This window comes from Coptis chinensis, chromosome 1, assembly GCF_015680905.1.
Source record: "Coptis chinensis isolate HL-2020 chromosome 1, ASM1568090v1, whole genome shotgun sequence".
NCBI classification, from domain to species: Eukaryota; Viridiplantae; Streptophyta; class Magnoliopsida; order Ranunculales; family Ranunculaceae; genus Coptis; species Coptis chinensis.
In genome coordinates, this window is record NC_141456.1 from 5218124 (window position 1) to 5242793 (window position 24670).

General features: G+C 35.6%; 1 long non-coding RNA gene and 3 pseudogenes across 2 annotated transcripts in view; 3 read left to right on the top strand and 1 right to left on the bottom strand.

Moving 5' to 3' along the window:
* Positions 1 to 1792: 1792 nt before the first annotated feature.
* LOC147521570 (putative phospholipid-transporting ATPase 9) lies at positions 1793 to 7871 on the top strand (annotated as a pseudogene). The gene is made up of 11 exons (XR_015202824.1): positions 1793 to 2584; positions 2941 to 4292; positions 4538 to 4648; positions 4757 to 5032; positions 5123 to 5211; positions 5299 to 5407; positions 5655 to 5858; positions 5976 to 6105; positions 6230 to 6328; positions 6489 to 6738; positions 6810 to 7871. The product of XR_015202824.1 is annotated as a putative phospholipid-transporting ATPase 9 (transcript).
* A 1644-nt stretch (positions 7872 to 9515) lies between these two features.
* Positions 9516 to 10082, bottom strand: LOC147521571 (pentatricopeptide repeat-containing protein At4g18840 pseudogene; annotated as a pseudogene).
* Positions 10083 to 10131: 49 nt separating this feature from the next.
* LOC147521572 (uncharacterized) overlaps positions 10132 to 24670 on the top strand; it is a 38250-nt gene continuing 23711 nt past the window's right edge. The window contains exon 1 of the long non-coding RNA XR_015202830.1: positions 10132 to 10201. This is a non-coding gene — a long non-coding RNA (uncharacterized LOC147521572). The remainder of the gene's footprint in view (positions 10202 to 24670) is intronic.
* LOC147521573 (U-box domain-containing protein 3-like) lies at positions 10287 to 15177 on the top strand (annotated as a pseudogene).

Sequence of the window (24670 nt, forward strand, 5' to 3'; positions counted from 1 at the left end):
TCTTCAGTGTTAACTGTAAACACAGATATTTGTTTCGAAGAGTCGACGAAGACAGGGTAATTGTATTAGATTTTTGTTTTTAACTTCTAGCAACTTCAAAGAGAACTAACAATTAAACATTCAGTCCAGGGAGATTTTTCGTTTAGATGGAAAAATACTTCCTTGAAAGATGAAATTATAGTATAGCACGAAACTTAAGCTTTAAATTTTGATTAAACATTCGGATTTTAGCTTACAAAATATACCAGAGAGTACGTGAAGTATTAGAAAGTAACAAAATGTTTAAAACAGGCTTGCTAATCAAAATATATATATTAGAAAGTAACAAAATGTTTAAAAAGGCGTGTGATTATTAGTTTTATAGAATCTCGTAGTTCCTAAATTCTTGTCATTGTTTAGAAATGAAATGAACAGCTGATCGAGATTTTCACCAAGTAATCCAGTAAAGCAATTCCAACATATTTTCTTATTATTTAGAGATGTTATCAATATACTTTCAAGATTATGTCGACAATTTACTGGTGCAAATTTTGAATTATTAAAGTGCATCTGTTCGTTCAAGTGGATTAGTATGAATTTTTGAATGTTATGCCAACAGAAAATGTGCATAATATTGGGGGTGGCTACAAGTGGATTTGTTCAATAGCAATTGAACCAACGAATCAAAAATAATATTGTCCTGATGAGCGATGAGAGATGAATAACTCCAATAGCAAGGGTTGTTTGAAAACTTGAAATTTGATGTTTGTGTTTTGGTTCAATGCTACTTATTGTCCAAAGATTAGAATATTTAGATACATTACAACATCATATCTGAACAAATTTTCTCGTCGATCAAGTAATTCGTAAGTGGCATACGTTGCGCTGTAAGACAATATAAAAAATGAAACCGTTACCATGACTCGCCATCTGGCTTTTACCAAAGAGAACATAAAAATAAACAATGATTGAAAATATATCTATGATGATTCAACTCTAAAACCACTACATTTGCTTAATAAACAACTCCTACTTACACAGTTGCACTAATTTTTGAGGGTATAGTAGTACTCTGATACTCTCAGCCAATTTTTGTCTTTTTCTATACGGCTATATACATATACAAAAAAAAAAAGTTTGAAAATCTAAATTTAGAAAATAATTCATGTGAACCACTGAACCATCATAAATAAAGTACTCAAAATGATTACTGATTGTACTTAAAAAAAAAAAAAAAAAGGAGTACTAGAAAATTGCACGAGGTTTTTTTGGGAATTATTTGACTTTGACCATTCTAAGTTTGAAGTTTCTAACACGTTTGTGTACGTCTCAGCAGCCTTGACGGCGCAACTTGTGATCTCAAAGACTTCACCAATTTCTTCACTAACAAAAATAAAATTTACCGCATTCTTTTTTGAAAACTGAATGAATTCTCTATGTAGAACAAAATTGCCTATCAATTTTTCTCTAAAACTTAACTTAAAAAGCAGAAAGATCATAAAGACTAGTTACTATATTGCATGAATTTCATGCTCTTTCCCGCGAAAATTCAAGTTTCTTATGATTGTAAAAAAGCATAAAAGTAAGTGTTGTTATTTATTGACGACTTTTATATAAAAGTGTTCATTTTTTCTTCCTATTTTATATTTAAAAAAAAACAAAATGGCTTATGCGTGTTATGTACAATCGTCTGCATTGGCTGCAAGTCAAAGTTGAGATTCAAGCTCTAAGAAGCTTCCACCCATTTTAAGAAAATAAATAAATAAATAAAGCAATAAGTTTTCTTCCACTTTTCTTCTGTTTTATAAGCTTTAAAAGCTTCATTTTCATGAAATTAACATTTTTGAGAAGTGGGCGAATGATTTTAGTTTCCAGGTGTTATAGATTTTGAAGATGAGCAAAAGTTGTAGATATATAGCAGCTTTTTCAGATCAAGTGTACTAGTTTGTTGTAAAGACTTTTGAGTTGTTGGTTTGTACAATTCATTTGAGTTATATTCCTTTTGCTTCTCTGAAGGTTTTCACATATAAATTTTTTTCTTCTTTCTTATTCTTGGGTTGTGGGTTAAGAATATTTTCTGGGGTTCTGGTCTTTGCCATTGTTGAGTGGTTTTGTAAGATATTGGTGGAGGGGTGGTGTTGTATTCCTCGAATAAGCTGCATTTCTTAAAGAAGTGTTATTGGCTTATAACTGGTTTTAAGAAATGATGATGATGAAAAGTCCTAGAGGAAGGAAGCTACATTTAAGCAAGATCTATGCATTTTCATGCGGCAAAGCGTCGTTTAAAGAAGACCATTCGCAGATAGGCGGTCCTGGTTTCTCAAGGGTGGTCTACTGCAATGAACCAGAATGTTTTGAGGCTGAGCTACATAATTATGGAGATAATTATGTTAGTACTACAAAGTATACACTTGCTACTTTCTTCCCCAAATCTCTGTTTGAGCAGTTTAGAAGAGTTGCTAATATATACTTCCTCGTTGCGGCTTGCTTATCGTTCACCCCTCTTGCTCCTTATTCGTATGTCAGCGCTGTCCTCCCTCTTGTTGTCGTCATAGGGGCAACCATGATCAAAGAGGCTGTGGAAGATTGGAGCAGAAAGAAGCAGGTATTCCTTTCCATCATCCTTTTATATATATAATTCTTAGCTGTCGCAATTCGCTTCATACTATCTCACTGGTTAAGTTGCTGTAAGTTCTTCATAGAAGTCATATCAATTGACGTCAAATATGAGAGGAAGAGATTTTGCTTTCCTTATTCGGGTTCTTTTATTTATTCCGTATTTTCTTACAATTTTTCAAGATGACATGCTTTTTCTTTATTTCCTTCTCTGTTTTATTTGATAGAGTTTTGATGAGAATTGAGAATGAAGGTTACTTAAGGCACATAAAAAAGAGTATCTGAATGTATGTGAGAAAGAGATTTCACTTCTATCTGAAAGTTTTAACACATTAAATGTTTTAGGATATCGAGGTGAACAATCGGAAGGTTAAAGTTCATTATGGTGATGGCATTTTCCACGATATGGAATGGAAGAAACTGAGAGTTGGTGATATAGTGAAAGTGGAAAAGGATGAGTTCTTTCCTGCTGACCTCCTTTTGCTTTCATCAAATTATGAAGATGCCATATGCTATGTTGAGACCATGAATCTTGACGGAGAGACGAATTTGAAGGTAAAACAAGCGTTGGAGATAACTTCAGTCTTACATGAGAACTCTAGCTTTAAGGATTTCAAGGCTATAGTTAAATGTGAAGACCCAAATGCAAACCTATATAGTTTTGTTGGAAGTATGGATTTTGAAGAGGTACAGTACCCTCTTACGCCTCAGCAACTTCTCCTTAGGGACTCAAAGCTACGAAATACAGACTACATTTATGGAGCTGTTATATTTACAGGACATGACACAAAAGTTATGCAAAATTCAACAGAGCCACCATCCAAAAGAAGCAAAGTAGAGAGAAGAATGGATAAAATTATCTACTTCTTGTTTTGCATCTTGGTTGTGATGTCATTTGTTGGATCAGTTTTCTTTGGAATTACAACCAAGGAAGACCTAAAAGATGGAATTATGAAAAGATGGTACCTCAGACCAGATGAGACAACAGTTTTCTATGATCCCAAAAGAGCAACTGAAGCTGCAATTCTGCATTTTCTAACGGCATTGATTTTGTATGGCTACTTGATACCTATATCCTTGTATGTATCAATAGAAATTGTCAAAGTTCTACAGAGCATATTTATAAACCAAGACATTCACATGTACCATGAGGAAACGGACAAGCCAGCACGTGCGCGCACTTCAAACTTAAACGAGGAGCTTGGTCAAGTTGATACCATACTCTCTGATAAGACGGGAACTCTGACTTGCAACTCAATGGAATTCATCAAGTGTTCTATTGCTGGGACAGCTTATGGCCGTGGTGTCACAGAAGTTGAGAGGGCGATGGCTAGAAAAAAAGGCTCACCTTTACCTCATGGGGTGGAGGATGATGAAGAAAATGTTGAGGATCCTGCAGATAAAGAGCATGTTATTAAAGGCTACAATTTTAAGGATGAAAGGATTGTCAATGGTAAATGGCTCCATGAGCCTCACGCAGATGTCATCCAGAAGTTTTTTCGTTTGTTGGCGGTCTGTCATACAGCAATACCTGAAGAGAATGAAGAGACAGGTAGGATTTCTTATCAGGCCGAGTCACCAGATGAGGCAGCTTTTGTGATTGCAGCACGAGAACTAGGCTTTGAATTCTACCAAAGGACACAAACTACCATCTCAGTGCATGAGTTAGATCCTGTATCTGGGAAGAAAATCGAGAGGTCAGTTTCTCCAACCTTTGCCACTTACTACATGATTTGACTGTGTATACTCCTGACACTTTCCTTAGAAATTTAACAAAATATCAGGCCTGTCCCAATTGAATAATCTAGGCCCCTTCAGATTATCATGTGTCCAATTCCAATCAGCATAAACCAGATAGTGGTCCTTCCTGATATATATCGTAATTTTGTGGGTGATGCTAAATTAAGCTTCTCCGAACTTATGTTACTGTTTTCCAACGCAGGTCATATAAGCTTATGAGTATCTTAGAGTTTAATAGCACAAGGAAGCGAATGTCTGTGATAGTCAAAAATGAAGAGGGCCAACTTTTACTGCTGTGTAAAGGTGCTGACAGGTCTGTAAATCATAAGATGCACATGGATGTAATCTATATCGTTTTCGAAACAATCCTCTTACATTGCACTTCTGTTTCTGTCTTTAACATGTCATTTTTACCAAGCAGTGTCATGTTTGAGAGGCTAGCAAAAGACGGAAGGGAGTTTGAAGAGCAGACAAGGGAACACACGAACGAATATGCTGATGCTGGTCTGAGGACTTTAATACTCGCATATCGAGAACTTGATGAGGAAGAATACAACAAGTTTAATACAGCATTTACGAGGCCAGAAACTCAGTCAAGCAGAACCGTGATGCACAGGTTGATGAGTTGGCAGAGACAATAGAGAAGGATATGATTCTTCTCGGTGCTACAGCTGTTGAGGACAAACTGCAAAAAGGGGTTGGTACATTAAAACCTAATCTACGATTTATGAATCTTTCAACGTTGGGTATGGTTTCTGGAATGACTATTCTTCTTTGTTTCTAAAAGGTTCCAGAATGCATTGACAAGCTTGCACAAGCTGGTATAAAGATCTGGGTTTTGACTGGAGATAAGATGGAGACTGCAATTAATATTGGGTAGAACTTCCCAACTTGATATAGTGTATTTTAATTTAAAGTGCTTCTCTCGCTTCTCTCTTTTCTGACTGGGATTAAATTTTGCAGTTTCGCATGTAGTTTGCTTAGACAAGGGATGAAGCAGATAATTATAACCTTGGAGACAACAGAAATCAAAACAATAGAGAAAACAGGGGACAAACCTGCTATAACTAAGGTAATTTTTGGCCTTCTTTGTACTACTTACTAGTGGCGGTTGAGAATTTCAGATATTGCATCTGCCAGGGGCAGAGTAAGCAACTGCCTGCCTTAGAAAGCTGGAAAAGACATTTGCAAGAAATTTTACAAATGCATTGATTATATAACAGTTGCTAACTGCAATTGCTTGAATTATTTTTGTTATGATAGGAATTTTCATTAGAATATTACATGTCATGTTGATTGGTTTGTTCTGACTCTTTTAGGCATCAAAGGCAAGTATAATCCAGCAGATTAGTGAAGGGATAACACAGGTTACAGCTGGAAGCTCTGATGCATTTGCTTTGATCATTGATGGAAAGTCACTTGCTTACGCTCTAGAGGAAGATGTTAAGAACATGTTTCTTGAGCTAGCAGTTAGCTGTGCATCTGTTATATGCTGCCGATCATCACCAAAACAGAAATCACTTGTATGTTGACATACTTGTTCAGTACTGTTGGTGTTTTCCAAATATTATATTTTCTATTTAGCATATTCATGGAAGGAAAGTTTTAGTAAAGGGAATTAACAATAACGTTTAATTCAGGTCACAAGATTGGTTAAAACTGCTAAATGGGAGTCGGACAACATTAGCAATTGGTGATGGAGCCAATGATGTGGGGATGCTTCAAGAAGCAGATATTGGCATTGGTATTAGTGGTGTTGAAGGAATGCAGGTCAGTCAAGTACTCAACCATGTCATTTTAAACATTGGTTTGTTTTTTCTTTCCATGAATCTTTTCTTGGTACTTTCATCTCGCATCTTTTAAGCTTATCCTTATTCTTTGCTAAAATTCACAGGCAGCCATGTCAAGTGACATAGCAATTGCTCAGTTTCGATTTTTGGAGCGTTTGTTACTTGTGCATGGGCATTGGTGTTACAGAAGGATCTCCTCTATGGTATGGTCATCAATCTACCTAGAGTTTGCTTATTAAATGTTCCACAAGTTTGTATTCAGCTTGACATGATTCCAGGAGTTTAAAGTATACTAGAACAGTGTGGCTCGAGAGGATTTAAACAAATAAATAAATGATATGCTGATGTCAATTTTTTTGGCAGATATGCTACTTCTTCTACAAGAACCTTACGTTTGGCTTTACACTGTTCTTATTTGAGGCGTATGCGTCGTTCTCTGGGCAAGCAGCTTATAACGACTGGTACATGTCTTTATACAATGTCTTCTTCACATCACTTCCTGTGCTTGCACTGGGAGTGTTTGACCAAGATGTCTCTGCAAGATTTTGTCTCAAGGTAGGTCAAGTCGAACAGTTTGGTCCTCTTGTATTGTTTCTTTTCTCTTTGTGTGCGTGTTTCATTGTTCTATTAACCGAACGTCTGAGTGTGATGATTTCTGATTATTTCTATCCTTTCTTGTGGCAGTTTCCCTCCTATACCAAGAAGGTGTACAAAATGTCCTCTTCAGCTGGCTCCGAATCCTCGGCTGGATGTTGAATGGGGTGTGCAGTGCTATCGTCGTATTCTTCTTCTGTGTAAAGGCAATGGAACACCAGGCCTTCCGTAAGGGAGGGGAGGTTGTCAGTTTGGACATCCTTGGCTTAACCATGTACACATGTATTGTCTGGATTGTCAACTGCCAGATGGCACTCTCAGTTAGTTACTTCACCATGATACAACATCTCTTCATTTGGGGTGGCATAGTGTTCTGGTATATATTCCTTTTGGCCTACGGTGCCATATCCCCATCACTATCCACAACTGCCTACAAGGTCTTCATTGAAGCTTGTGCTCCAGCTCCATCTTACTGGCTCGTCACCCTTTTTTGTTGTACTCTCCACCCTCCTGCCATACTTTGTATATGCAGCTATGAGGATGCGATTCTTTCCCATGTATCATAATATGATACAGTGGATAAGATTGGAGGGGCATACTGAGGATCCTGAGTATTGCCAGATGGTAAGACAGAGATCGATTAGGCCCACAACAGTTGGTTTCACAGCAAGGGTGGAAGCAAGAAGATCTAGTCGCTTAAAGAAAAGCGTCATCAGAAGAGATAAAACTTTCTGTGAAGCTTTTTGGATTATTTATTTTTTGAATGAATTGGATTCAGAGCGATAAGATGGAAGCCAAAAATCTCTCAGAGAGCATACATTAACGGTTGGTCTACTACTGCTCGATAAAATCATCTACCCAAGATCAGTATTTGAAAAGGAAATTTCCCACCATATCCTCCGATGTCGGTTTACTTACCTTCTAGTAGTTGGGTTAAAGAAGCCCAAAAAAGTGTAAATTTTGAGTCTTGTAAAATTAAGCACACATTTTTTCATCCATTTCAGTCAACTTTCTTGTATCATCACCTAAATGTATCTAGCTAGCACCAAATGTAAAAAGTCTTCCAATTTTGTGTAGCATTTCTCATAATGTACATTCTTTTTCCAATGTAAGTCAAAGTTCTATGAATTTCAATTAGTTTGGTTTCTCTTTTGATTGTTTCTTCATGTAGGTTCTTGTCCTAATAACATTTTGTCAGAGTTACGTTTTTGATCGTTTCGATTAGAATTTGACGAAAATGTCACTTGCAAAAACATTGACAGGGTCGTGTGGTATGCCAAAGTAATAACAGAGCCACTAGAGAAAAGGTTACTAAATGACACATTTACGACCTAAAACGAGCACTAAATTAGGCGCTCTTGGTCTACTCTGAAAGACTTGAGGCTGCAAAATGTTGCTTGTTAACTTGTTATGTAGGAGAACAGTGTTTGAAGAGTCTTTTTAGTCCTGGCCAAGGAGTCCACCACAATATAGCACACAAGATGGAATCATTTCATTAGTTTTTTCTGACCCAGTAACAAACTTATTGGAGTTGAATCACAACAAAACACGTCTTAAATACACTCAGGAGATGGGTAGTATATACACGGATGGGAAGTAAAATTGTGACGATACTCAACACATGAAGGTTCTAGGTTCATAGTACTTGTTACCACCGACCTTGGTTCAGAACACACTAACATAGTTACCGACCCATATACACCAATCGCAACCGCCTGGCTCCACCACTGTACACCATAGAAACAAAACTTCTAGTGTATATACTTCATAGCTTTCTAATTCAAGTACTCTTCTACATTCGGATGTTCTCCTATAGCTTTTTATTTAGGGATATCGTCAATGTATTAGGATAGAGCTAGCATGTGAAGCTTCTCTTTTTGAGGTTGTGATAAATTTTGCCGGATCTGACGTTAAGGAAATTCAGAATATCATATATAATTTAATACTATACATATGTACATGTCTCAAAATAATTAATTCAGAGTCTGCCTAGCAGGGTATAAATTTCCTCGCTGAATGTTAAATCATCTGAAACCAAAACATATGTATTGTTGAAGATAATAAAATACCTCGTCATATGCTGTATGAAGTATCATCAGTTGGGGAATGTTCTTCATATCTGTTCTGCTTCTTCATATCTCCATACAATCTCATGTTGTGAATGAATTCAAAGCAATGATTGCAAAAAGTAATCTCCGTGTCAAGCAAAGACATGTTCAGTGGCATCTGCTTGTCGCTCATCATTTGGCTATCAACAAAGAACCTATCAGAACGTGCTCCGAACTATTAAGAGGGCTGGAATAGGATTTAGTGTTCTGAATTCTCCAATCCCATTTGCCATCTTTAGAAAAGGAGGTAGATGTAGCTAGTTTGTTTGGCTCTTTGACCATAATATACACCACCAAGAATCGGTCATGACTCACCTTGACTACAAGATCCAGAAAATTGGAGGGAAGGGGTGCACTTACTAAAAGCACAAGAGTTTGTCCAGAAACATTGTTTTGCATTGTGACAATGGTCCTAATCACAAGTATGATCAGCTAGCCCCAAATTCTTGCCCATTTCATGTAACAAAGATTTAATTTCTTCCATTTTGGGATGTTCTTCATTATTTCCAGCTACAAACTGATGAACAACTCCATCAATCTCAACCAAACTACATCCAGGTGCTTTTACAACCCTACGGATTCTCATCATCTTCCCAACTGTTTCTGCATCAGCCCATCTACCAACACTTGCATAGGCATTACCTAGTAGTGTAAGGAGAATCACTGTCTTGATCCAATTCTAAAAGCTTCACTCTGCACAATCCAAGTAACCATAACTAGCACAACCACTCAAAAGACTCTTCAGCACAAAAACATCAGGTTTCATTGGCATGTTTCGAACCAAATCCCAAGCTTCCTCCAGGTGCCCACCTCGACCAAGAATGTCAACCATACATCCATAGTGCTCTAAACCAGGTGCAATCTTATGTACCTCCTCCATGCACCTGAAATAATAACGACCTTCCTCCACAAATCCAGCGTGGCTACATGCACTAAGCACCCCAACAAACGTAACATGGTCAGGTCTCAGTCCAAGACTAAGCATCTCATCAAAACAAGCTAGCGCTTGTTGTCCCTTTCCATGCATAGAAAGTGCCGAAATCATAGCTGTCCAACTAAGGGCATCTCGCCGAGGCATTTCCATGAAAACACAAATTGCATCATCAATACATCCACACTTAGCATACATACTAAGAAGAGCAGTACCAATGCTAGCAGTCAATAATATCCCATTGCATTTAACATAATCATGCACCCACTTACCCACCTCAAGAACACCATGGTAACCTGAAGAAGACAGCACAGAAATAAGCATACCCTCAGTGGGCACTGCATTCTCGCGACGCGTCTCATTAAATAGGAAAGTGAAAGTGAATTTGTTTGGGTGGGAATTTGATTGGAGCATTTTGGTGTAGAGTGGGAGTGCATGGTGAGGTGAGGTGGAGTGGTTCGGAAAAGTGAGTTCCATGTGAAGGTTGAAGTTGCATTGGGGAGTTTCGGACTTTCGGCAAACAATTAAATGGGTGAGCCTAGATTGTTTGAGAATGATAGGGTCTGGGCTCATATTGATTTGTCACAGGTGTTTTTTTTTTTGCCTCAAACACGTCGATAAGTTGGAATAGTGAATGTGAAATTTAGCAATTGTTTTTCCACCATCTAAGAAATTAGGTGTTTAGTTTTGTTAGCCCAATTGAATTATTTAAGGGGTGTTTGTTTTTCATTAATTGTAAGTAGGGGTGTGCATGGGTACCCAATTATCCGAATCGGAATCGGAACCGGAACCATTTATAGCGGGTCTGGGTCCTAAAATGTTATATCCATTTAAAGTGGGTCTTCAAGAACTAACCCGATAAAGAACCGAACCCGTTAGAACCGAATAGTAAAAAACCGATGGGTACCCGAATTGAAACCGGAACCGATTAGTTTGATTTTGATATATAGAATTTAGTATTACTAGTAGAGAGCACGTGCGATGCACGTGATTGAAAGCTAGTACCATGTAATATGATAGTTGGTATTGCATGTTTGTGTTATATTATTGGGGTGAAAATATTTGAAGAAAATATTTTACTAATTGTAGTCGGATACAATGTTTTAAAATTATTATTGTGTCAGAGATATTCAATTTGTCCTTAAGTTTGGAATAGGTGGTCATCACCACAGTATGAAACAATTAGGTTACCTATACTATACCAGCATTTTGTCAATCCCAAGTGAATTCTACCACATTCAGTATGGATACTTATAATTCATCAAGAAATAAATATCCATATTTATATGGAGTCCAAAACTATGATCGAGATCGTATCATATATATGTTTACCTCTCACGTTGTTCTTCAAAGGACAAAGTAGAAATTCTTTAATGCGATCTAAAGGATCACAAATATTCCCCTCTTACATAAGATTACGCTTCAAAATTTACGATGTATCCAAGCGAAAAAAATATGGTAAGAAAAATTTCTGTTTTGAGTCAATTTGTGATGCAAGTTTTTTTTTCCTTCTCGTTTAACAATTAAATACCACCTTATTGATAAATATATAGCCTTTCCACTTTCCAAGTTCCCAAGCCTTTCCGTCCTTATGGTAATCTGTAATGGCAAAAAAAATATTTCGTCAAACTTTGTGTTGTCAATTTATGACAAATCGAAGAAATTGAACCCAATAAATAATAAACAATAATAAAAATACAAAAGAAAGACATTTAACTTTTCAACAAACCAACATAATATAATGTGCTGTGCTAGTAGGAACAAACCAACATAATCCCCGGTTCGATCCCGGCAGCGGGAGTTTAAAGATTTGTAAACTGATTTTAGTATCTAATGTGGTAGTGATAACTATCAATACCATCCATTCATTGTACCATGAAACTTTTTCTTATTAATACAATTATCCTTTAAAAAAAACAGAAAAAACATAACAAACTCATAAGAAATCTAACTACTACATGATCAAAACAATAAAGGAAATTCTTGGCACATCCTATTGTTCCCGTATACTAAGATAGCATACACATATGGGTTAAACACCCGTTAAAAGGTAAGTCGAACGCAACTTTTAGGAAAAGGTGTTGGTCTAACTTTAATGAAGCCATTTCCATATTCTTAAGAGTGTCCCCCCTGATAAGTTTTCTTTGTTATCTCCAGGTCCTACGGAGTGAGCCAATGGCAATAAAGATCCAGAGGTCTTGTATAGATATTTGTCACATATTGTGTATAATGCTGCAATCATCTCCATTCACTTCATAATTAGTTGATGCGAAGGTACTTAATATATATGTACTTCAATCTCAAATGAATTATTTGTTGCAGCCCTCGGCCTTTTTCCTTGTTTGCATTTCCTTTTATAAGTCTTGTTGATCTACTTGTGCTACATATTTTCTCATTATTTCCTTTGCTCGTTGCTAATTTATTGGTAGACTGTTTTTCAAAGAATGTTTGCGGGAACTTCAATGTTCGAGACCAAGAGAGAGTATCGGAATTAATAAAAGAAGCTATGAGAGATCAAAAGGAAATTTTCACCCCATTCGAGAGATTCTAATAAAAATTACTGAGTCACTTGGTTTAACTTCAAATCAAGAGTTGCTGGTGGAGAGTGTGACCTTGGAAAAGGAGAGAGCAAGATCACTGCTCAAGGAGTTAGAAGCGATTGATCAAATTGTGAATCTTATTGCGCACATTCGGGATTGGACGGCTAAACTTGAGCAATTTTCAGCTACAAATGGCGTGCCTATTCCTCCTTATTTTCGCTGCCCAATCGTCATTTGGGGGCTGATGTTGGACCTTGTGATTGTGGCATCTGGACAGACTTATGAAAGAGCTTTCATCCAAAGGTGGGTTGACAACGGACTAACCATTTGTCCAAAAACCCGTCAAGATCTTGCACATGCACATCTTATTACCAATTACACCGTGAAGGATTTAATTGCAAATTGGTGCGAAGACAATAACATAAGACGTGATACTGCTAATGGAAACAATGCTTCACCTTTGCCTATATCTTCTAATGTCCCTTCTCAAGATTTCACCCGTGCAGAGAGTTTTCGTTGTTGTTTCTATAGTAATAACTCTACTCCAAGGTCCTTTCTGGAAGCTGGACATTGATCTCAAAAGAAAAAGGTTGGCGACTGATCAAAGTGTATTGAAGATAATAGCAAGGTGATTCCAAAGTGTGACCAATCATCCCCAGGGCAGTCGTATATTCACAGCAGGACTGAATCAGCCCCCCCATCCTTTGCAACGAATTTCCATGAAGAATCAGATTTGTCGAGTAAGCATGGACACACGAGTGAATTTTTTGGAGAAGTCACATCCAATTGTTCAGTTTCTTCTCCAAGTAAAGAGGCAGGATTTTCTCCATGGTTGTCTGGCAGAAAATATCATAGCTCCAAAACAGTCACCGCGGCCGATATATGGAAGTAACCATCGAGAAGCCTCTCTCTTCCATTTTCTGATTTCGAGATTTGATGATTTGACCACATCTGTCCATGTTGAGAAGCTTGTAGAGGATCTAAAAGTTCAATGCAAAGTGACACACAAACCACAGTACCAAAGCCAATTGCGGCTTCGCCAAGCACAATATGGATAATCGCATAATTATTGCTCATTCGCGGTGCTATTCCACCACTTATTTCATTACTATATTCAAGAGAGAAGTCGACCCAAGAGCACGCTGTCACTACTCTCGTTGAACGATATCTATTAATGAAAACAATAAGAACATGATTGCGGAAGCGGGAGCAATAGAGCCACTAATCCATGTTTTAAGTCGAAATGCGAGGAGCAAAAGAGAAATGGCCGCTACTTTGTTCAAATCTCTGTGGTTGGAAGAGTACAAAATGAAGATCGGTCGTTATCTTTGCGATCAAAGGCCTTAGTTGATCTCCTAGAATCGGGAACCCTTAGGTGGAAGAAAGATGCTTGCTACTACTTTGTTCAATCTATCCATATTTCATGCGGGGCAGTGAAGCACCTTATTGAGCTGATGGATCCCGACATAGGGATGATTGACAAATGCGTCGTTCTTCTTGCCAACCTGTCAACAATTCCAGAGGGGCTCTTAGCAATAACTCGTGAAGGTGGCATCTCATTACTTGTTGAAGTCCTAGAAACGGGATCACAAATGGGAAAGGAAAATCTTTAGTCTATCCTATTGCAACTATGCTTTAATAGCCAGAAGTTTTGTACCTTAGTTCTTCAAGAAGGGGCTATGCCACCTCTTGTTGCATTGTCTCAATGTGGTACACCTAGAGCAAAAGAGAAAGTATGTTCCTAACCCTGTTACTTTAATATAAATCTTTGTATTCTTTTTCTCTGATATGTGAGTGTATAAACAAATAGAGTTTATTAGCAGAAAAATATATCAAAATGTAGACTATGAAACTTCATAACGTATATATACAAATATTAAATGGTGATAGAGCTATCAAAGACAACTATTAAGATAATCTTGCTTGCAACATAATATGTCAGAGAAACCTTTGTTTCTGGAACAATGTGTATTGGTAGGAGTTTTATTCTCAACACATAAATAGTAGTGTTTTGCATACTTGATTGGGCTATCCATGGAAGTGCTCATGTATTGAGAGGTGATATGCGGGAACCTCTCATTTCGGTGTCGGTCTAGCGTTTCTTGTAATTTCTCTTTGTACTAATGAAGTGCGATTCTGATTCTGTTTACACGCAGGCACACCAGATTCTTAGTCATTTTCGGAACCAGCAAGAGGGAGCCGTTGGAAAGGCAAAGTAATGATTCAGATTCTAGATTTTTGCTACTGTCATGCTAGTTGGAAAGTAATGAGTTTCGTGTTAATGAGATGACCCAATCACTGCTTCTATGTTTTTCCGAGTGTAAAACCTCTATATTATATAGGCCTCACCAATTAACCTCCCTGCTTTTCATAATATAAGCACATCACGGTAAGCTGGTTTGCGCAAGGTGGAAAATAAAGTGATAAACAGTAATTTCGATTCACTTATACACCGTACCATAGGTGATGAAGAGATTAAAAAAAATGGACATATACGTGTTTGAATAAAATGAATTAACTACTAAAAAGTCAACAAATGGATACACCAAACTACCACGTGAAATACTCCACTCTTTAAAGCGAAACATGAAAAATTAGTTTAGATGCACCTTTAAGCATTGGCTAAAAACAGTTAGCTCCTGTCTTAAGAAAAAGGGTTCAATAGTGGTTACACACAACTCTTGGAAACAAAGGGTGTTTCTATGGGCTCGCGTCATTCAATTTCAATCTATGGGTGTTGGTCATTATAAAGTTTGCATTGGATGAAGGATTTAGATGCCAAAGAAAGCCAGCCACCAATAAATGATGCAAAGAGAGAATTCAATGCACTTGTCCTCCCACGATTCAAATTTAACATGCTATAGACCAGAGTTTGACAACGTCTAAAGACAATGAAAACCTAAAAATGAAATAGAGGAACGAAAGAGCAACCAAAACAATTTCGTTTACAATGCTTATAACATAAAGTGGTTTTCATATCAATCACTTAACTATAAGTTTCTTGCATTGAGGCAGTTTTCCAAACAACATATGGGGAAAAATTACTCATGCCAGATACCCAATACCAAAAAAAGGAAAAAAAAGAAAACAAACATAAAAAAGTGAAGGGGATACAGAGAGAGAGAGAGAGAGAAAGATAGGAGTACCTAGAGTAATTGTAGTTGCTACCTTCAACAGACTGTTTAAGAAAGACAACACATGGCAATTCGAATTTAGGAAGTATGGAAAAAGATAAAGCAATTACAGACAAACAGAAAAAAGAAGAATCAATAATATTTCGGACATACATAATAGGCACAATGGGCGAACGAAAAGAGGTTATTTTGCTTAAGGGCGAAACTGCGCCAACAAAGGAACTGGAAATTTAGAAAATGTTCTATAAGAAAAGGAAGTCGTTGTGCGGAACAGTTCAACTTATATAAATCCAACACCTTGGTACCTTGTCTATCATATGAAAAAACAACCAAGATCACCTTACAAAAGCAAAATTAAGAACACCATTGTTTCGTTATACAGATGTCCAGATGTCTAGTTTTCTACAAAATTTCAATAATCAATGTTTGATTTTCGCTAACGGTAAATCTGTAACAAATAATTTACGTCCACAAATATGCTAATTTCAATGGTGATGTACATTGAGGATTAGCAAGCAACAAAACTGTTAAGCAAAAGGGAATGTGTACATACCTCATTACCTGTAGGATAAGAGTATTAAGTCCCTCCATTTTTATCCAAAAAAATAATGAAAGAAGTTAATAGCATACATTTAAAACTTGAGAAATTATCTTGTGTAGTAAACAAATATTCTACACCAAAACATTTCGTCAAACATGAAATGTTCAAAAACTAACGCAGAAGAGAAACGGATAATGTAATTTATAGTTAGACGTTATCAAAGAAGAATAAAACTAAGAGGATAAAAAGAAGAATATAGACATCACCTCTTCCATCACAGTTTCACAGAAATGTGAATGAAGTAATGAACCAATTTTCTAGAAAACAAAAAGAATGAAAAATTGAAAAATCGAAGACAAAAAGTAATCAAGGACTAAGTGCTTAACAATTTGTGGTGCAAAAATTAACAATCACAAAAGTAAAGAGTTCAGTAGTTTTACCCATTTTATATGGCGAGTTCAAAGCCCCTGCCACGAAGACAAATGAAAGGGTTTCTTCTGAAACTGGAACAATCCCAAAATTAAAGTTAGAACCATGTAAAAAAAAATCCAAATAGGAAAAATCCAAATAGAAATAAGTCGTGGAAACGTTTAGACAACAACACCAAATACTAAAATTCTACTTTGCGTTTAAAAATGGGGAATTGAGAATTAAATTATTAAAGGTTGCAAGTCTTCATTGTAAAAAGTAAAAAATAAAAATGGGAAAGGGAAATTGGGAAGTGAGTGAGCGAGGAAAAGTTGAGAATGGAGAAGAAGAATAGCTATTAAAGACCATTGTAAAATATAAAAGACTCAACACCAAATTGAATGGAACACACCTGAAAAATGGGAGTCGCAGAACACACACTCCTGGATTAATTGTTGATAGCCTGATAGTGCTATTGCAATCTGAAAGTACAATAAAATCACTCTAAATACAAATCTGATCTAAACAAAATAATAAATTATAATGGGAAAACATACCAGTAAATCCAGCAAATTTGTTCAGAGATAAGAAAGTAATAAGAAGTTTCGTTGCAGATTAACGAACTTCGAAACGAATTTTGGTATTGCAGTTCTTCATGAAACGGATTTAGCTCAAAGAATCGCCTCTTTGATGCATCAATCGATGGCGCAGAGATAGAGAGTTGAGAAAGAGATTGGTTTAGAGAAGATGACCGAACAGTTTAGTTTTTCTAATTTTGGTAAACTGTTTGAAGCGGTGCGTCTGTTTGGGTTTTTTTTTTGGGTGACAGGCTAATTACAAATGTACCCTTTCAATGAAGAATAAAAAATAAGTGGCTGTCTAATTTTCCGGTACCCTTCCCATTAAAAACTTTGGTGTAAAACCGGGAATACGGAAACTAATTGGGAAATCTGGTATCCGCTTTATATATAAGATAAGATATTACACTAAATAAAAACAAATCCAAACATTATTATTATATATAGTATTATATATATTATATATTTGTTAGGTGTAAAATTATACTAAATATATATAACATTTAGCATAATAGTGAATGGGTGTTATTAAATGCATCTTTTATAATATTACATTAAATATGTGTATTATAAATATTAATAATAATATTTACGTGCCTACGTCTATACGTATAGTCGTATACTATGAATTAACTTATGCACTGTCTATATTAACTAATACATGAACGTGTAAGTGCTTGATATATTACATGTATATATATTAGATAACGAATACGTGCAATACTAACTAACAATTGTGGTATTTATTCTATATATGACGCATTACGTATAGTATAATATACATATGTTCGATTTAAAATATACACATACATATAATATATGAGAATGTATTTAAAATTTTTAGATAACTTTCAAATATTATTATTGAATTTAGGACCATTATTTCTTATGAGATGACAAAAATATCGATGACAAGTGTTATAGTCCCCATAGACCAACTTTTATATCGGTTATATAACTAAAAATAATCATTTTAGCAATAAAAATGTATAACCCGATAAGGAACCGAAACCGGAATCGGAACCGACTTATTTAATGGGTATGGGTCAGGGTTTTCAAAATATAGGAAAAAACCCGAAAGAACCGAACCCGATAGAAACCGCTAAAAATAGACCCAGAACCGAAACCGGTAAGAACCGACCCATGAACACCCCTAATTGTAAGTGATTATTACTTATTCTCGGCTGTAAGTGGTGGACTATTTTATTTTTTTGAGTGTTTGTTTCCAGCTACTTATGAGTAGGGCAGTGATCTGGTCGGGTTCCGGTCGGATATGGCTATATCCGAATTCGAATCCGAATAGTTTCATAATATCCGAATCCGAACCCGATTATATTCGAAATTTAATATCCAAACTCAACCCGAATCCGATCGAACCCAACTAACCCGATCGGATAACACTAAAAATTCAAAAAAAGGTTAAATAATATATCTGAACCCGAATCTGAACTATTCGGGGTCAGGTCGAGTTGGATTCGGATCAAACCCGACCCGATTCCCTGCCCTACTTATAAGTGTTAGACTCTCTTTATTTGGTATATTTTTGGTTCTTATAAGTGCCAAAAGTGTAAATATAAAAACTTAACTTACAAAAACTTATAAGTAGCACTAATAAACATAGTTATCAGACCCAGTCTGGCCACTGACCCAGTTAAGAGACTGGGTCACTGGGTTGATGGTCCAACCAGTGAGTCATTGGTTGAATCAGTGAGTTGTTAATTAATATTAATTATAAAACCATTTGAAATATGACAAAAACAAACGTTATTTTATGGTTGCAAACTTGCTATAATCTTTTTTAAAGAAACAAATAATAAGTACAAGAAAATAGACCAAAGGACCAATTTGAGGAAAAAGTAACTCTAGAGGATACTGTTTTTTGTGAGTAACTCACAAAGACAAATTTTAGGGAAAAGTAACTCACGAATCCACTATTTCAAAATTAGGAACCCTCAAGGACAAAATAAGTTGGCTCGACCCTTTTACTTTTTTTAAATGTCAGTTATACCCTTATGTGAAAATAACCCTCAAGGACAAATTACCCGGATTTAAAATAAATATTTTCCGATTTTACCATTTCTGTCATTTTACTATGAATAATGAGTGTTCATAACTTCTGCTGGTGTATGAACAATGATTGTTCATATCCAAATAGGTGAATGTACCTTATACAATATATTGATGTATGAACATTCAATGTTCATACCCAATCAATGTTCATACCAAAGGACTATGAACATCGAATGTTTATACCCAATCAATGTTCATACCCAAAGGTCTATGAACATTGAACGTTCATACCCAAGGACTATGAACATTGAATGTTTATACCCAATCAATTTTCATATCCAAGGACTATGAACATTCAATGTTCATACTAAATACACCGGATCGTTATGTCTGGGCCGAGCCGTTAATTATTTCGTGTCAGGGGTATACTTGACATTTCATCTACTCGATCTGTTTTTTATTTCGCGTCAAGGATATACTTGACTTTTCATCTATTCGGTCCTTGTGAGTTACGGAAAAAAAAAAGTGTCCTTGAGAGTTACTTTTTCGGCAGTTTTGTCCTTGAGAGTCACTCCCTCTAATAAGTATCCAAACTAAATATCTTTACTAGGTAGAAAAATATGGGAGTTGATGAACAATGTTTTGGTGTACGTCCCAGGGGCAATTTGATAATTTCACTATTTAAAATAGTTTTTTTTTTTTAAATTTTTGTATGGGTAAATTCGTCATTTTTTATTTTTAAAAAATTATTTTTGTCAACATCATAAGCTCCACGTTTACTATTCATAGTTTTTTTTGTGGGCCCTACGTGGCTTGTCCCCATACAAGAGGCTAGTGTAATTAAAAGGTTAATGAGCCAAAGCTTGAGTAGTGATTGGGTTTGGCATAGATACATCTTATGTTGAACTGGTAGGAATAGCATCAGCAAAAGACAATACTAGTTAAATAGAGAATGAACATTTCTTTGAGGAATTTTGTCAAACAATTCATATCGTGATGCTATGCAATAAGCCTTAGAGCAAGTAAAAGCCATATAGCACCCCAAACACTAAAAAACAATTCCAATATATGGGGCTGCTAGAAAGCTCTTAAATTTGGCTGGTGTTATAAACACAGCCAAACTTGTGGCCTTGTGTGGCAGCTGCTAAAAATAAGTTATATGCGTTAAGTTGCAACAGACGACAATATGCCGTCTACACCGTTCATTAGTTATTGTTCAATGGATGGCAGACTTTCTCTTATACGTACATTTTAGAGAGGGACTATATACATGAATTCTCTTAGAAGTACATACTTAAGTTAACAAAAAAAGTACGAACACCCAAATACTTTATCTACAAAAATGAATTAAAATCCAATTTTTTGTAGACATGATCTACTGACTATAAAAAATCACCTCTACAAAAAATCAGCTCGTTTGATATCCTCTAACCTAGATAAAAATTGTTGTCAACTTTTTTTTAAAAAAATCTAACAGCCCAAAAATGTCGAGGTTTTGCAATCATTTTTTGTCATTGTTAAAAATTATCAAACGACTCATTTTTTGTAGAGATTATCTTTATTGTCATTAGATCCTATCTACAAAAAACTAGATTTTAATTCATTTTGTAGGTGAAGTTTGGGGTGTTCGTACTTATTTTATTAACTCAAGTTTATACTAGGCATTCTGGCATGCGCGATGCGTTTGTTTCATTCGAATTTAGTGATTCAAGTGAGAGTGCGCTAGAATGAATGCACAACACTTGATTAATGGCATGCATCTATAAGTGAGTACAAAAAAAGTGAAAGTGCGCTATATTTGCACAACACTTGATTGATGGAATAATATATATATATATATATATATATATATATATATATATATATATATATAGTCAGGACTTTCCGGATAAAAAATCTTCCTGACTAAACAAATTCACGTGATTTTTTTTCTCTCCCTTTCTCTCAACTTTTTTTCCAACCCCACTCTTTCTCTCTCTCTCTCTCTTCTACTTTATTGATTTTCTTTGACCCCACACTCTCTCTCTTCTCTCCCTCTCTCCACTTTATCAAACAATTTCAAAATTTTTTTTTTCTCTCCTCTTTCTCCCACTTTTTTCCAACCCCACCTTTCTCTCTCTCTCTTTTTACTTTTATTGATTTTCTTTGATCCCACATTTCTCTTTCTCTCTCTCCTCTCTCTCCACTTTATCAAATAATTTCACGTAATTTTTTTCTCTCTCCTTTCTCTCCACTTTTTTCTCCAACCCCACTTTTTCTCTCTCCTCTCTCTTTAGTTTGAACTGTAACTTAACCATGAAAAGCAGAAATGATAAATCCAATTTTCTTAGTAGGAACACATTCGATGCACTTTTGTATCACATGATTTCCATTTTGATCATGTAAACATTGCATGACATGTCCATCAAGCTCATGAACAAGCCGTGTTTTCTGATCAAGCTCAATAACCTCGAGGGCCTATAGAAAAATACCAAAATGTGATTAACTAAGCCCTTGAAGAGAACATAATTTTGTACATACAAGTGAGTTATGATTTATGCATGTCGTGTTAGAGAATAATGCAAATAAGAGAAAGTGAGTTATGATTTATGCATGTCATGTTAGAGAATAATGCAAATAAGAGAAAAGTAGCTTAAGGGACATAGGCAACAATGCATCATGACAAACATAGAGTCTATGTAACATTGACAGATCATATTTTCAAGAATATCCAAGACGGATACAAGGACATGTATCCATGTTGAATACTACATAGAGAGATATTGAAGTTTATATACCTCAACTTTTCGTACTCCGCCATGTTTGATACTGATACACATACCAGAGCTATATGCTAGAAACTATAGTCCTTATAGATTTCAAGAAGATTGGCTCATTGAAAAGCTGGGTCTCTCTCATGATGATAGTGGTTTGCACTAGCCTCAGCAATCACATTTATTTTAAGTGGTGTAGCAAATTTGATATAGCAAAGTACTTGATATTCATTCAATATCTACTCATTTCAAATATATTTTCTTCTTTACCGATCAAACCTATATAATATTTTGTTAACCATGTATATTTTCAATCAACACTGCTTGAATTGATACTTGGATGAACAGCTATTTTTGTATATAGCCAGGCTTCGACGCGTGGCCTTGAGATATCTTGTATGCAAATAAAAGTAAAAGAGAGGAGAGAGAAAAAAGGGGGCTGGAGAAAAAAGTTTAGAGAAAGGAGAGAAAAAAATACGAAATTGTTTGATAAAGTGGAGAGAGAGAGAGAGAGAAAGAGAATGTGGGGTCAAAGAAAATCAATAAAGTAAAGAGAGGAGAGAAAAGGGTGGGTTGGAGAAAAAAAGTTGAGAGAAATGAGAAAAAAAAATACGTGAAATTGTTTGATAAAGTGGAGAGAGAGAGAGAGAGAGAGAGAATGTGTGGGGTCAAAGAAAATCAATAAAGTAAAGAGAGAGGAGAGAGAAAAGGTGGGGTTGGAGAAAAAAGTTGAGAGAAATGAGAGAGAAAAAAATACGTGAAATTGTTTGATAAAGTGGAGAGAGAGGAGAGAGAGAAAGAGAGTGTGTGACTATGTGGGGTCAAAGAAAATCAATAAAGTAGAGAGAGAAAGAGAGAAAGAGTGGGGTTGGAGAAAAAAGTGGAGAGAAAGGAGAGAGAAAAAAAATCACGTGAATTTGTTTAGTCCGGAAGATTTTTTATCCGAGTCCTGACCAGAACAAAACTGTATATATATATATTCCATAATCCAGTAATTGTAATATTGTTACTTGCTGCCTGCTTTGTACACAGCCAATTTGTACAAATAAATTCGATGTTTTTTTTGGTTTTATCTTACCATACTATATGAGGCCGATGGCCGGTAGGCCTTTTATTTTCTCCTCCTCGCACTCCCATAATCCCATAATCCCATTTTTCATTTTCTTTTTGGGCTTGCTTTTCTTTTTTTATCAAACCAAACAGTCCCCCCATCAGGGAGAAAAACATAGGGCCTTTACCACTAAACCCTAACAAATGGGGGTGGACTGTAGACTTCGGGCCGGGGGCCCATGAACTAGTAGTGTTAAGTGACTGAGGCAGAAAAGAAGGGACGTGCATTTCATTCTTTCCAGAGAAAAAGGTCTCAGGGCAACACCAATTACTCCTTAGATGACTGATCAGACTGTTAATGGTAGTGAACAAGGAGAACGAGAATCTCATAGGTCGAGGCAAACATGGTCGACCAAAATGCACATGTAGTTCTTATATGAACCTCGACAACTTAGTGATTGTCCTGATTTGTAAGAACCAATTTTGTAATTGGCACATTTTAAGTTTGCAAGTTGGGTTTCTTATAAGTTCTTGAGCTAATTGCCCTACTAGATTTTGTGTTGGTTATTGAGAAATGGTGAAGGTTGGTTGACTTACTAATGATGAAGTCGAAAGACATTTAAATGTAAAATAAATTGCGACGCTAAAGTAGCTGAAGCCTGAAGAAGGGCGCACTAAGAAAGACCGTCAACAGGTGAGGCAGCTCAATTGGCGCATCTCCTGTAGCTGCAGGACTTCCATTCACGATATAGTGGGTAAAAATATAAACAAATTCAGCAATCTACGACCATTTCATTTTACCACTAATGCCTTTATAAAAAAAATTTACCACTAATCTAACAATGACATTTTTTAATATTGAAAAGAAAAATCACTTCAACACACACTAGTTTTCAAACCCGTCTTACGAACGGGTGCCGTTATATTAAATTATTCTAAAAAATATTAGTAATTATGCAAAGCTATAAGATATATATGAAAATTATATTAATCACTAATTTAAATTTCTTACACAACTCTCAATAAAAAGAAGACACCAAACCTTGATAAAATCTATTGACTTCTTTTAATAATTGAAGTTTGATGAGAATGCTCAATGTGGCGAAAATGATATTGAAACTACTTGAATAGCAAGACACTCTCAATCATAATAAAATAATTATGATAAACGTTATTTAAAATGCAAAACTATACTTATCGAGACATTATATTCCCTCTACAAATAATACAACTATGTTTTGAGGTTAGTTCAATGCAGTTGCATCAAGTTTCCAATTTTTTATTAGTTATTCATTGAGGTTAGTTCAATGTAGCTATTGCATCTAGTTTCCGATTCTCCATTAATTATTTTTTAAGGTTAGTTCAATGCAGTTGCATCAAGTTTCTGATTTTTCGATAATTATTCTTTGAGGTTAATTCAGTGCAGTTGCATCAGGTTTATGATTTCTCATTAGTTATTCATTAAGGTTAATTTAGTGCAGTTGCATCCAGTTTTCGATGTTTCGTTAATTAGTTTTTTATATTAGTTCATTGCATTTCCATCCAGGTTCCAATTTCTCATTAATTGCTCATTCAGATTAGTCTAATACATCTGCATCAAGTTTCTGATTTCCAGTTAATTATTTTTAGAGGAAAGTTCGATGTTCAATGCATTTGCATCTAGTTTCAAATTTCTGGTTATTTATACTTTGAAGTTAGTTCGATCAGTTACATCCGATTTCTTATTTCTTGTTAACTATCATTTGAGGTTATTTCAATGCATTTATATCAAGTTTCTGATTTCTCGTTAAATTTTCCTCAAGATATTACATCCAATTTCTGATTTACCATTAGTTAATCTCTAATTTTAGTTTAATGCAATTGCATCAAATTTCTTATTTTTCGTTAATTATTCTTTG